At 48.1% G+C, this 14,976-nt stretch overlaps 2 protein-coding genes across 6 annotated transcripts in view; one reads left to right on the forward strand and one right to left on the reverse strand.

The window, feature by feature from the left end:
- LOC141133750 (NACHT, LRR and PYD domains-containing protein 3-like) overlaps window positions 1–1,751 on the reverse strand; it is a 92,001-nt gene extending 90,250 nt beyond the window's left edge. For 2 of the 4 annotated variants that reach the window (XM_073623285.1, XM_073623284.1), the window contains exon 1: window positions 813–1,751. The gene's annotated coding sequence lies outside the window, so the exon portion shown is untranslated. The remainder of the gene's footprint in view (window positions 1–812) is intronic. The other 2 variants (XM_073623282.1, XM_073623286.1) reach the window with 2 other exon arrangements.
- Window positions 1,752–2,217: 466 nt separating this feature from the next.
- LOC141133756 (nuclear factor 7, ovary-like) overlaps window positions 2,218–14,976 on the forward strand; it is a 64,276-nt gene continuing 51,517 nt past the window's right edge. Inside the window, exon 1 of one of the 2 annotated variants that reach the window (XM_073623295.1) lies at window positions 2,218–2,527. The gene's annotated coding sequence lies outside the window, so the exon portion shown is untranslated. Of the gene's footprint in view, window positions 2,528–2,868; window positions 2,917–14,976 lie in introns of those variants that run through there. The other variant, XM_073623297.1, reaches the window with a different exon arrangement.

Genomic DNA, 14,976 nt, shown 5'->3' on the forward strand with positions numbered 1-14,976 from the left:
GCCCCATTGTTTTCAATGGGAAGGGGCGCTTTAGGAGCGGTGAATACACAGCTCCTACAGCGATCCAAAGATGCGGCTTGCAGGACTTTTTTGACCATCCTGCGAGCGCACCGCTCCAGTGTGAAAGCCCTCGGGGGTTTTCACATTGAAGTGAATTGAGAGGCTCTTTCAAGGCGCTTTGCAGGCGCTATTTTTAGCGTTATAACGCCTGCAAAGCACCCCAGTCTTAGACCCCTTTCACACTGAGGAGCTTTACAGGCGCTACAGCGCTAAAAATAGCGCCTGTAAAGCGCCTCTCCCCCGAGGGCTTCCACACTGAGGCGATGTGCTGGCAGGACGGGGAAAAAAAAGTCCTGCAAGCCGCATCATTGGAGCGGTGAAGGAGAGGTGTATTCACCGCTCCTTCACCACTCCTGCCCGTTGAACTGAATGGGCACCGCTGCAGAACCGCCGGCAAAGCGCCCATGCAGCAGCGCTTTGCAGGTCGTCTTAACCCCTTTTCGTCCCCTAGCGGGGGGGGGTTAAAACCACCCCGCTAGCGGCCGAAAACCCCCGCAAAAACGACGGGAAAGCGCTGCTAAAAATGGCGGCGCTTTACCGCTGATGGCCCCGTCGCCCCAGTGTGAAAGGGCTCTTAGTGCAGATAAGGCACCAAGTTTAATTACCACCTTAATCAGCCACAGAACCCGTGTAATTCATATGTGTTTGGGTTTAAAGGGATGAGGTGGCAACTCTACGCGGGGACGCTGAGCCTGAGGAGAGGTAGGTGGGTGGGAGGTCGTAGTAGGTAGGTGACAGGTCGGTGTACTCACCATGCTGCCAGATCTCCTCTTCTCAGACTTGGCAGCTCCCGACTTCAGGCTCGCTTTGGGACCCTTGTGGTGAGAGCAGCGCCACTTCCACTCAGGACGGGAACAGTGACAGGAGAGGATGGTTCCCCCTCCCTTACCTCAGCACACAGCTGAAGAGAGAGGGGTCTGGCTGAAGACTCGAGCTCTACTTCCCACAGGAAACGTGACCGCCACTTCCCCTTTTTTTTTTTTTTAAAAGTACTTTAATGTAGCAAACAACCAATAGACACAACTCGAGGAAGTGGAGGTCACGTTTCCTGTCACATCTGCATTCTCCGGATATCTGGCTGCAGACTGGAGCTCCACATTGGACAAGAAACATGGGACCTACACTTCACTTTTTTTTTTGTTTTTTTTTTTAAGAAACTTTAATGTAACAAACTTTCAACAGACACCAGACACAACTGGTGGAAGTGGAGGTGACATATTTCCTGTCACATCTGCATTTCCCCACAAGGGGGGGGGGGGGTCTGGCTGCAGAGTGGAGCTCCACCGATGACAGGAAGCAAGTGCCCTCCACTCCACTTCTTCTTTTTTTTTTTTTTCACTGAACTTTATTGTGAATCTCTGCAGGAAGCGGAGGTCGCTTGTTACGTGTACATGATTTCTGTGTAGAGTGGAGCTCCAGTGACTGCAGTCTTCAGAAGATGCTGAGCCATTCTGTTGTTCTCATTTATTAAATCTGGGATTTTAAGAAACATAAGAGATTTTTTGGAGGTTTTATACTTTCTGTTGAAGTGCTCTCCTTAACCACTTAAGGACCGAGCCTCTTTCTGAGATTTGTTGTTTACAAGTTAAAATCAGGTTCCTTTGCTGGAAAATTACTTAGAACCCCCAAACATTATACATTTTTTTTTTCTTTACACCCTAGAGAATAAAATGGCGGTCGTTGCAATACTTTCTGTCGCACCGTATTAGCTCAGCGGTCTTACAAGCGCACTTTTTTTTTAGGACAAAATAAACTTTTGTGAATTAAAAAATAAGACAACAGTAAAGTTAGCCCAATTTTTTTTTATATTGTGAAAGGTAATATTACACCGAGTAAATTGATACCCAACATGTCACTCTTCAAAGTTGCGCCCGCTCGTGGAATGGCGACAAAATTTTACCCTTAAAAATCTCCATAGGCGACGTTTAAAAAATTCTACAGGTTGCATGTTTTGAGTTACAGAGGAGGTCTAGGGCTAGAATTATTGCTCTCGCTCAAACGATCGCGGCGATACCTCCCATGTGTGGTTTGAACACCGTTTTCATATGCAAGCGCTACTCACGTATGCGTTCGCTTCTGCGCGCAAGCTCGTCGGGACGGGGCGCATTTACATTTTTTTTTTCTTATTTATTTTACCTTTTTTTTATTTTTACACTGTTCTTTTGAAAAAAAAAAGTGTCACTTTTATTCCTATTACAAGGAATGTAAACATCCCTTGTAATAGAAAAAAAGCATGACAGGTCCTCTTAAATATGAGATGTGGGGTCAAAAAGACAACATATCTCATAACACTAAAATGCAATAAAAAAAAAAATTGTCATTTGAAAAAAAAAAAAAAATGTCCCTTTAAGAGCTATGGGCGGAAGTGACTTTTTGACATCGCCTCCGCCCTGCCTTGGTATGCAGACGGGTGGGGGCCGGAAGAACTCTGATGGGTTACCTGACATAACAGGGGACTCTGATGGAGGTACCTGATGTAAGAGGGACTCTGATGGGGTAGCTGATGTAAGAGAGATTCTGATGGGGGTACCTGATGTAAAAGGGACTCTGATGGGGTACCTGACATAACAGGGGACTTTGATGGGGTACCTAATGTAAGAGGGACTCTAATGGGGGTATCTGATGTAAGAGGGACTCTGATGGGGTACTTAACATAACAGGGAACTCTGATGGGGGTACCTGATGTAAGAGGGACTCTGATGGGGTACTTGACATAACAGGGGACTCTGATGGGGGTGCCTAACATAACAGGGGACGCTGATGGAGGTACCTGATGTAAGAGGGACTCTGATGGGGGTACCTGATGTAAGGGGGACTCTGATGGGTTACCTGACATAACAGGGGACTCTGATGGAGGTCCTGATGTAAGAGGGACTCTGATGGGGTACCTGATGTAAGAGGTACTCTGATGGGGGTACCTGATGTAAGAGGGACTCTGATGGGGTACCTGATGTAAGAGGGACTCTGATGGGGGTACCTGATGTAAGAGGGACTCTGATGGGGGTATTTGATATAAGAGGGACTCTGATGGGGGTACCTGATGTAAGAGGGACTCTGATGGGGGTACCTGATGTAAGAGGGACTCTGATGGGGGTACCTGATGTAAGAGGGACTCTGATGAGGGTACCTGATGTAAGAGGGACTCTGATGGGGGTACCTGATGTAAGAGGGACTCTGATAGGGGTACCTGATGTAAGAGGGACTCTGATGGGGTACCTGATGTAAGAGGGACTCTGATGGGGGTACCTGATGTAAGAGGGACTCTGATGGGGGTATTTGATATAAGAGGGACTCTGATGGGGGTATCTGATGTAAGAGGGGCTCTGATGGGGGTACCTGATGTAAGAGGGACTCTGATGGGGTACTTGACATAACAGGGGACTCTGATGAGGGTACCTGATGTAAGAGGGACTCTGATGGGGGTACCTGATGTAAGAGGGACTCTGATGGGGGTACCTGATGTAAGAGGTACTCTGATGGGGGTACCTGATGTAAGAGGGACTCTGATGGGGGTACCTGATGTAAGAGGGACTCTGATGGGGGTACCTGATGTAAGAGGGACTCTGATGGGGGTACCTGATGTAAGAGGGACTCTGATAGGGGTACCTGATGTAAGAGGGACTCTGATGGGGGTACCTGATGTAAGAGGGACTCTGATGAGGGTACCTGATGTAAGAGGGACTCTGATGGGGGTACCTGATGTAAGAGGGACTCTGATGGGGGTACCTGATGTAAGAGGGACTCTGATGGGGGTACCTGATGTAAGAGGGACTCTGATGGGGGTACCTGATGTAAGAGGGACTCTGATGGGGGTACCTGATGTAAGAGGGACTCTGATGGGGGTACCTGATGTAAGAGGGACTCTGATGGGGGTACCTGATGTAAGAGGGACTCTGATAGGGGTACCTGATGTAAGAGGGACTCTGATGGGGGTACCTGATGTAAGAGGTACTCTGATGGGGGTACCTGATGTAAGAGGGACTCTGATGGGGGTACCTGATGTAAGAGGTACTCTGATGGGGGTACCTGATGTAAGAGGGACTCTGATGGGGGTACCTGATGTAAGAGGGACTCTGATAGGGGTACCTGATGTAAGAGGGACTCTGATGGGGGTACCTGATGTAAGAGGGACTCTGATAGGGGTACCTGATGTAAGAGGGACTCTGATGGGGGTACCTGATGTAAGAGGGACTCTGATGGGGGTACCTGATGTAAGATAAGGTGACCAGATTTTTAAAATGAAATCCGGGGACATATTTTTTTTTTACTAGTAATGGCAGCAATCGACGACTCTTTGCCCGTCTCCGCCGCCGCCGCCCGCCTCGCAGCCTGTCAAGTCTAAAGCCCCATACACACTATCAGATTTTCTGCTGATTTTTTCCTTCAGATTTACCAAAAACATATGAGGCCAAACCTTAGGAGTTTCAATTTGTATGTAATTAGGCAGGCCCTTGCACTACATGGTTTTGGTAAATCTGAAGACAAAAATCAGCAGAAAATCTGATAGTGTGTATGGGGCTTTACTCTTCGGGCCCCGGCTACTACTGGGTGAGGAGCAGAGGAAGATCACTCCACCAGGGAAGGCAAGGAGATAAGCAGGCGGCTGGCTGGGACTTGAGCCAAGGCAGAAGAACATGCGAGTGGAGCTGAATGGGTATGCGCCCAAAACTGAAGAAATAGTCCCTCCGCTCTGACCAGCACATGTTCATCAGAAAGGGGCACAGATAATGGAAAAAAATAAACCCCCATAAGCTAATAGGAGCAGCAGAGAGGGGGGGGGTGCAAATCAGATTTTTTTTTTTATTGTGCATGGGCTGTCTTTGAAATTGCCCCAGCCCCTGTTCAAATCCAATCAGGGGACAAAACCGGGGACAGACTTGGTCCGGGGACAGTGTCCACAATCCGGGGACTGTCCCCAGAAACCGGGGATGTATGGTCACCCTAATGTAAGAGGTACTCTGATGGGGGTACCTGATGTAAGAGGGACTCTGATGGGGGTACCTGATGTAAGAGGGACTCTGATGGGGGTATCTGATGTAAGAGGGACTCTGATGGGGGTACCTGATGTAAGAGGGACTCTGATGGGGGTATCTGATGTAAGAGGGACTCTGATGGGGGTACCTGATGTAAGAGGGACTCTGATGGGGGTACCTGATGTAAGAGGGACTCTGATGGGGGTACCTGATGTTTATTTATACATTTATACAATGGGTAATGCGGCTTATTCCGCCATTTAGACCACCCTTGAACCCTTGGGACTAGTTTTTTGTCGGTATTGCAAAAACAGCCCTTTGAACCATTACAGCATACTCCCTGACAAGGGAAATAGTGTTTTGGGTTGCTATACCCTCTGCAAAAGGGTATCGGAGTTGGCTGCTCTTTACTGTAAAGAAGCCATGTTTAATTATTAAGGTGTTTTTAGGTTTTCACCTAAACCAAAATATTGTCCTTCCATCGTTTTTTTCTAAAACCAGGTTCTAGGGTAGAGAACTCACTACATTGCCTTGATGTAGTGAGAGCGGTCAAGGTCTATTTAAAGACGACTGCTCAGGTCTGAAAGACTGATGTTTTATTATGCTGCCAGAGGGTCCTAGGAAGGGACAGGCAGTGTCGAAATCCACTATTGCTAAGTGGATTCGGCAAGTTATAATTCAGGCCTAATGGTTAAAAGATAAGATTTCACCTTTTTCATGTCAAAGTGCACTCTACTAGAGCGGTTAGTGCTTCTGGGGCAGTGCATCACAAGCCTCCATGGCTCAGATGTGCAAGGCCGCAATTTGGTCTGCAGCCCATACATTCACCAGATTTTATCAAGTGGATGTAAAAAAGGAGGATATCGCCTTTGGGCGCAGTGTGCTGCAGGCAGCAGTATAGGTACTCAAGTTTGTTGGCGCCCTACAGGTTGTGTCTCCCTCCCCTCAAATAGCATTGCTATGGGACACCCCACATAGAAATTACTATGGTGCTCTGTGCCCCGTGATGTACGATAAATAAAATAGGATTTTTATGTAGCAATAACTCTCGGTGGAGCTGCTGGTTTAAGCGGGCTTGTTACCTTCACTCTGCTTCCCTCTGTTTCACCGACACCGGGTCTAGGGTTCCGTTGAGTTTACCTCCGGACGATATAAGCACCAACACTTGAGTACGTTTTCAATGCTTTATTGAACAATTAACGAAGGAAGTAGCAGGAAAGAGGCAGAAGGGAAGCTGCAGGGAAGCTCAAATACCTTTCTGTAGGATTCTTGACAAATGTCCTTTAGAGTTGAATATTGCGGTAGAATGCGCTCCCCTTGTGGGACACACTTCTTTGCTCGCCTGGATAGGCCTCTCTCACTTGCCTAGCAGCCAGTACGTAGCACGAACAGAAGTCTCTGCCACAGACTTGCTTGAGATGAACCTGTACGATCCTCTGCCACAGGATGTATTGGTTTTACGGTGAATGTCAGACACAGTACTTGAACCTTTAAGCCAAACCCGGCAGCACTATGCTGTAAAGTTACTTTAGGATACGTCCTCCAACCAAGTCACCAGGCCCCTCTTCAGACCAGCACTCTGCGTGATCCTTCCATGACGGGTCCTCCTCTGGGATCTCCTCGGTTGTCCAGCTTCTTCACTCTGGATAGACAGCTCAGGACCATTCCTCTGCTGCTGCGGTAGGCCCCAGACAAGCTTCCAGGCCCACCCACGCGCCGCAGTGGTGCGGGCCTCCGGAACGGAGGACCACGAGGTAGCTCTCTACCTCATACCTGTCGGCCAGGAGGGCCAGCAGGTGGCTGTAAAACGACCCTAAAACATGGCGTCTGTCCCATAAATATCCTCTCCCAGAATCCAACTCGGAGGACCACCTCCACCGAGTTGTCTCCGGGACAGAAGAGCACCCATATGCTTCGACACGTTGCCCTGCCAACACCAGCCAATTATAACAACGACACCCACCGGCTCAGTATGGAAACCCATGCAACGTCAGCCAAGCTGGAACAGAGGCAAATCTAACTTCCTTTAGAGCCCTTTCACACCGGGCCGCCCATAGCGTCGGCGGTAAAACACCGCTATTTTTAGCGGCGGTTTACCGTCGGATTAGCGGCGCATTTCGGCCGATAGCGGGGTGCTTTTACCCCCACTAGCGGCCGAGAAAGAGTTAAAACCGGCCACAATGCGCCGCAATAGCGGCGTTTTGCCGGCGGTATCCCAGCTCTGCCCCATTGATTTCAATGGGGAGCAGCGGTGGAGGAGCGGTAAACACACCGCTCCTCCGCCGCTCCAAAGAAGCTGCTGGCAGGACTTTTTTTCCCGTCCTGCCAGCGCAGCGCTCCGGTGTGAAAGCCCTTGGGCTTTCACACTGGAGACAATGCTGCAGCTGTTTGAGGGCGGATTACAGGCGCTATTTTTAACGCTATAGTGCCTGCAAAACACCCTCGGTGTGAAAGGGGTCTTAACGAGCAATTTACTAAATTTACCTATCAGATGGTAGATCATAAATCTACCAGTGCTACATTTATAACAGCTTATCTGTAAAATCCTTATCTTGGAGTACATCACGGGACACAGGGGTCCGGCTCCTCTTCTTCTGGGGTATATGTATATGTATATTGCTTTGCTACAAAATTGAGGTGTTCCCAGTATGGGAGGGGTTATATAGGGAGTCAGCTTCCTGTTTAGGGTGTGCCAGTGTCCATCACCTGAAGGTGGGTTATAACCCACATAGTAATTACTATGGTGCTCTGTGTCCCCTGAAGTACTCCAAGAAAAAGATTTTACAGGTAAGCTGTTATAAAAATCCTATTATTTTCTCTATTGCCCCTGGAAAAGTTTAATTTGGACAGGGTAAAACCAGATGATAGCAAGAAGGAGGATAAGGAAAAACAGAGACAACGGTTGATCCCACGCACGTTCACCAATTGGCTACAGGTGTTTGCAATTATGGCACGCGTGATAGGTGAAAAGAACCCCGAACACTGTTCGGCACTTTTCTGTTACATGGATGTAGTAGGGGAAGCACATAGAGTCTACGGAGGATCGGCCTGGCTGAGGTATGATGAACAGTTCAGACAGCGTAGGGCCGTCCATCCCTAAGATGGGATCACAAGGACATTAGTCTCTGGATGAAGCTAATGTCATCGGCAAGGGTCTCAAATCATTTTTTTCAAGGGGGGGTCAGGGGTTCTACGTCTCCAGGACAGCTGGCTACCAAAAAAATTGGGTGTATGCTGGCAGTACAATGAGGGAACCTGCAAGTTCGGGGGAGCATGTCGTTTTAAACACGAATGCTCCGGCTGCGGGGGGTCCCATCCCGTTTCACGCGGTTTCAAAAAAGGTAAAGGGTGACCTGGGAATTTTAACAAGAAAGGGGATGACGATGGTGAGAGTGGAAAGGATGCAAATTTTTCTAAATAGGTATCCAGATCGGGAGGCTGCTAGACTCTTGAAGGAGGGATTTTCCAAGGGTTTCCATATCCCTTGCTCTTTATCGGCCATCCCGCCGGTAGCTAAGAGTTTGCGATTGGCTTTGCTCCATCCTGGGGTAGTGGGGAAAAAATTAGGTAAGGAAGTGGCGCTAGGCCGCATGGCGGGGCCTTTCAGCGACCGGCCTATGGAGGAGTTGTGGTGCCCAAAAACGAGGCGAACAAATTTAGGCTCATACACCACCTGTCTTTTCCAAAAGGGGGATCGGTCAACGATGCAATCGACCCTGACTCATGCACAGTTTCCTACACTTCCTTCGATGCAGCAGTGGGCTGGGTTCGCCGCTGTGGACAGGGGGCACTTATGGCAAACGCTGATATTGAATCGGCGTTCCCCCTGCTCCCGGTTCATCCAGACAGTTTTTGGCTGTTAGGGTGCTGTTGGCAAGGGGAATTTTACGTTGATTGGTGCTTGCCCATGGGTTGCTCCATTTCGTGTGCGTTGTTTGAATCATTCAGCTGATTTGTAGAATGGGTGGTTAGGGATGTTTCGGGGCTGAATTCCATAATTCATTACCTGGATGACTTCCTTTGTGTAGGTCTGCGGTCATCTACCGTGTGTGCAGTGTTGTTATCCACACTGCAACACATGGCGGATGCATTCGGGATCCCAATGGCAGAGGACAAGGCAGAAGGCCCGACCACCACTCTTAGCTTCTTGGGCATTGTCATTGATTCGGAAGCTATGGAGTGTCGCTTACCGGGGGGGAAGTTGGGTGCACTGAGGTTGGAGATTGAAGGGATTTTAGGGCTATGGAAGATTCAGCTAAGGCAGCTGCAATCTTTATTGGAAAAATGGAACTTTGCATGCCGCATTATTCCCATGGGCAGGGTGCTTTGCTGACAGCTGTCGGCAGCCACTGCGGGGGTCTGGTCCCCACTCGTTATATTCGGATTACTCGGGAGCATCGTGAGGACTTGAGGGTGTGGGATACCTTCTTGACGGACTACAATGTTAGGTCAGTCTGGAGTAACTGGGATTTAGAGCTCTTTACGGATTCTGCGGGGGCAACAGGTTACAGGGCTTTTTATCAGGGTCATTGGAGTGCAGGTCCTTGGCTGGTTGCGTGGATGGATGCAGGGTTGCAGAAAAATCTGGTGCTCCTGGAGCTGTTTCCAGTGGTTCTGGCCATGGAAGTATGGGGTGGGTCGTTCAGGGATTTGAAGGTGAGGTTAAATTTCGACAATCTGGGAGTGGTTCAAGTCATTAACCGTGTCTCGGCGGCGTCACAGCCAGTAATACGTCTGTTACGCCACCTGGTGCTGTGGTGCCTACAGTTAAACATTTTTTTTGTATGTGGTGCATCTCCCAGGGGTGGATAACGCTTTGGCTGATGCTTTGTCTAGCTTTCATTGGGACAAGTTACTGAGACCTGGCTCCGGGGGCGGACCGACAAAGGGTGCAGTGTCCCCAATGGCTGTGGGAGATCGCCTTGGTATCCTCACAGGATGGATAAGGAGGTCGGTGAGTATGTCCACGTGGGCTGCTTACAAGAAGGTAAGGCAGGAATGGTGGGAGTTAGTCGGGCAGGCCGGAGTTGATCAGGACGCCGTTGAGGTAAGGTTGCTGGTTTATTATTTTGTCTCAAGGAATTTAGAACGAGGGGTGTCAGTATCTGACATGGACCGCAAACTAGCAGGGCTCGCATTCTTGTTTAAATTACAGGGTGGGGCAGATTTCACAAAGGATTTTTACGTTTGGCAGGCCATGAAGGGTTATCATCGTCAACATAAACGGAGGGATTACAGGGGGCCGGTGTCTTTTGACAATCTGCGGTCGGTGTTTTTTCAGTTGGGTGGGGTGTGCTCTTCGGTATAAGAAGGGTACTTGTTTAGAGCGGCTTTTTCATAGTTTTTTTTTTTTGAGCCTTCAGGATCACTGAGCTGGTTAGCCCTTCCAAGAAGGTTCCAGGGGGTTTACGGGTTCAGGATGTGGTGTGCAAAGGGGCATGCATTGAGGTATTGTTACGCCGATCTAAGACAAGGGTGACAAAGGGGTTAAAGTACAGCTGTATTCATTACCGGACTCCGTTGTATGCCTGGTGGTGACGGTGAGGGAATTTTTGGGAGTTCGCCCTATTTCGGATGGGGTTTTGCTGGTGCACAGGGAATGAGCCCCATTATCTAAATTCCAGTTTGTGGCCATCTTTAAAAAATGCCTGAAAGCAGCAGGTTTGGACAGCTCACAAGATGCTTCGCACTCCTTCCGGATTGGCGCGGCAACAGAGGCCGCGCAATGTGGGTTGGACCAAGCAGCTGTAAAACGGATCGGTCAGTGGGAATCAGGGAGATTCCAGACATACATCCGACCACATTTGGTGGTTGAGTAAAAGGGGGAAGACACAGAGTGGGGTATGACATGGGGGGCGTTTTTGTTTGTATTACTGAATGGACATGTATTCAAGTTTTCAAGATGGGTGAGTATTGTGTTTAGTGGTATCATGGTTATCTTGTGGTCTTCTTATTTTCCTTCAGGGGGAAGCCAGGTGTGCCTTGTCTGGATATTGGGCCACTCCTATGTGTTTTGAGGGGCCAGGCGGGCAGACGTTAGGCCTAATGGCAGGCAACTGGGGATTCCCCGGGGGGAAACGTGTATAGGTTGGTTAGGCCACCCGGGCATGTTGTGGAGTAGGGTTCTGCCAGAGGTGCATCGCTTTGCACGTCTGGACGTGGTTCTCCACGTTGGGGGGAATGATTTGGGAGGTCGTTCCATTCGGGTACTTATTAGGGACATTAAGTTTCACTTCCTTCAGATGAGGATGACCTTCCCTGACATGTTAATCGTTTGGTCTGACGTTATAGCCAGGATGACTTGGCGATTGGCGAGGTCGTGGATAGACTATATAAAGCCAAAAAGAGGGGGGGCACCTGGGAAAGGAAAATGGCTGCACACCCCAAGATAATTTCAAAAACCAGAATTTACCCCCAACGGTAAAGGGGTTTTCTAGGCAGCGAACAACAAATTCAGATATTGTATAGTTTAAAAGGTAGCTTTATTGGACGTAGGACATTGGAGTAAAAAACATGAACTGTGTACATAAAGTTATAAAAAGCACAGGAGCATATACAGAGCTACACATGAATTATGCAATACACAGGCGCTTGGATAGAGCTGACGCGTTTCGACCCCATCTGGTCTTCTTCAGAGGAAATGCATGCGCTGTGGGAGAATTTCATATACATAAAAGAATAATACCAATGTAATTGTGCACACTTGTATATAATAAGAATTTTAAGCATAGTTACCAAAAATGTGTGTATAGCCATGTCTCCTGAGCCTACGGTTTTTCGGAAGGGCCTCCACCATCCGGTCTCAGCACCAGAGCCCTCCGGTCTGCAACCACCCCATTCCGTGATGGAAGTGCGGAGGGAAATGGGAGTGAGGAGGGAAATGGGAAGAAGAGCTGGGACAAGACAAAGGAAAAAAGAAAAGAAAAGAAAAAATGGAGAAAAAAGAATAGGGAGAAACAAGAGGGAAAAAGTTGACTGGGTCAGCAGGAACAGAACGGTAAGGTATGGAGAGAATGTGATAAGAGAAAAAGAGCAGGCTGGTGCATGCGGAAATAAGGAGGGTGAGAATGAGTGAAAGGGAACTGCTGAAAAAAGAAAAGGAGTGTGGATGCAGATTGCTGACAGATGTGTATGTGAAAGAACAAACAACAGTGTGAGAAGGAATGCAAAAATAATTGTCAAACAAAACATGAAATACCAATGTGTAAAAAATTTTAAGTGGTTTACCTGGAGATGCCAAACATATAGCAGCACACCAGTGTGCGGAAGGCAGTCTGTGAAGATTGCACCAATGGGGTATGTGGTAACTGAAATAAGATTGTGAAACAGGTGTTATAATCAAGCTGACAAAAAGAGGAGTAGTAAGGTATGGGGGATGGGAAAGTACCTGTATTTCGGGAGCCCCTGTGAGGGTTGTGCTTCCTGCTGAGACAAAGGAGACCCAATGCAGAATCCCCATGAGGGACCTGCTCTCCTTAAATGTGAAAAATAGGGCATTGATTGGCTGCTGATGAGGACCATGGGTGCGTGCCAGCCACCCCCACCCTACTTACCTCTGCGGGGATGGTGCTAACCATGTCAGCACTCCATGTGTAACTCACCCGGCGTTCCGAAAGTCGCTGTCCCGGCTCCGCCGTCCTTGCTGATGTAATGATGTGGCATCGTGACGTCACGTGCAGGCACGACCACCGCGATGCACGCACCGGCACGGACACAGCGCCCGGAAGGATTCGGAATGACGCTGGCAGGGGGAATTCACGTCCCAGAGGGTCCAGCCCTCTAGTGGATGTGTAGATAAGCGCAGGACCCTACGCCTGTCTTACCCTGCCAGGAAGAGGCACAGTGATGCACACACTTCCCCCAGAGGGGGAGCTAGCTAGACCGGAAGCCTGGGTCCGGAGCTGAATGGAAGAAGGCATAAAAACATACAATGTAGTAAATTTAATTTCAAAGTGTGCTTAGGACACTGAATACAGGCCCATGCACAAGTGAAATCATTACATTTTAACAAAAATTATAAGCACATGTATAGCCCATACCATGATTGGCATGGGAAGGAATTTTTTTGTTTTTACAGGAACTGGGAGCTATTGGCATATATTCAAAAAGTCCATAAATTATTCTCACATCATCTATTCCTATTGCAAAACAATTTGTACTGTTCTTACACATCCATTAAAAGATGCATATAATGGAAACCATATTTTAATTGAAAACATTATTATGAACAAAAGACACATTGAGTACAATTCACATGGGGGAAACAGAGAAGCATATGAAGTAAGACACACCAAACACAGGGAGTACCAACATTCCTACAATGTTAGTAGCATACACTATATGGACTAATACCACCCCATGTTTAGTGTGTCTTGCCTGAGGCAAAACCTGAAAGAAAAGGGGCAAAGGAAATTGATTCATTGAGTCCGGGGGGCGACGTGGCCTGTAAATGAAAGATCCATCTTTGCTCTTTTTGGAGCAGGACCTTATTCCAGTCGCCTCCCCTCTCTGGTACTAATACTTTCTGGAGTACTGTGAAGGTTACATTGGGCACCTTATAATTGTGTTCGTAAGCGACATGTCTCCCAATCGCTAGATATCTGTCTCCAATTTCCATGCTATACATGTGTTTAGATACTCGCTGCCATAATTCTTGCTTGGTTTTGCCAATGTAATAGGCACCGCAGTCGCACTCCATGAAGTAGACCACCCCCCTGGGTTTGGCAATTCGCGAAGTGCGACGCTTGAATATTTCCCCATTGGGAAGGTGGAAAGATTTAGCTTTTCTTATGAGTGGGCAGAAGGTGCAATGGCCGCAAGGGAAGGATCCAGTAATATGACATTGTTTGGATCTTTTGTGTTGATTTTTGAATTCACTTTGGACAAGCGTGTCTTTGAGGAAAGTGGCTCTCCTAAAGGTTATTGAGGATTGTTTTGGAAGAAGGGTTTTTAATTTGGGATCATCAGTCAAAATGCTCCAATGTTTCTGCAGTATATTTTTGATGGTAACATGTTGGCGTGAGAAACGCATAATTATGCAGGTTGGATTAGAGGCATCATGAGCTTTGGGTTTCTGCAACAGGGTAGCTCGGGATTGTCCCATTGCTTTGTTGTAAGCTTTTTTCAGGCAAGATCGGCTGTATCCGCGTGACAAAAGGCGGTCCTGGAGGAGCCCAGCTTCTTCCTTGAAGAATGCATCCGTGGAGCAATTGCGACGAAGGCACAAATATTGCCCGTAGGGGATAGGACTCTTTAAGGGTATCGGATGGAAGCTCGTAGGATCCAGCACTGTGTTACCAGCAGTGTTCTTACGGAACAAAGTGGTGGTAAGTTTGTTTTTAGGGGTTGTTATTACCCGAATATCCAAAAAGGTGACACTTTCACGACTGTGGGACATGGTGAACTTTAGGCCATAGTTATTCACGTTTATTAAATTTAAAAAATCCATAAGTTTGGCCTGTGGTCCCTCCCAGACGACGAAGATGTCGTCGATGTACCATAGCCATTGGGAAATATGGCTAGTGTACTCGACGAGTCCCTCGTCGCCTAGGAGGGACTTCTCCCACTCCCCCAGGTACAGGTTCGCATATGAGGGGGCACAACAGGTCCCCATTGCTACACCTTGTACCTGGAGGTAGTGGGAGTTAGCGAAGCTGAAAAAATTATGATACAGAATGTATCGTAGGCCAGTGAGAATGAAATCATTCGTAGCTGGATCGTAGTATGGACTACGTTGGAGGATTTTCTGCACAGCAGCTAACCCCAGATTATGGGGGATACTGCTGTACAGAGCCTCCACGTCAATAGTGACAAGGATAGAATGGTCCGAGATTTCAAGATTGTCGAGGATCTGCAAGAAATGTATTGTGTCCTTCACAAAAGAAGGCAAGGAGTGGACAGGAGGCTGGAGGTGGGCATCAATAACCCGGCTGAGATTCTCAGA

Source organism: Aquarana catesbeiana, linkage group LG03, assembly GCF_042186555.1.
Source record: "Aquarana catesbeiana isolate 2022-GZ linkage group LG03, ASM4218655v1, whole genome shotgun sequence".
Taxonomy (NCBI): Eukaryota; Metazoa; Chordata; class Amphibia; order Anura; family Ranidae; genus Aquarana; species Aquarana catesbeiana.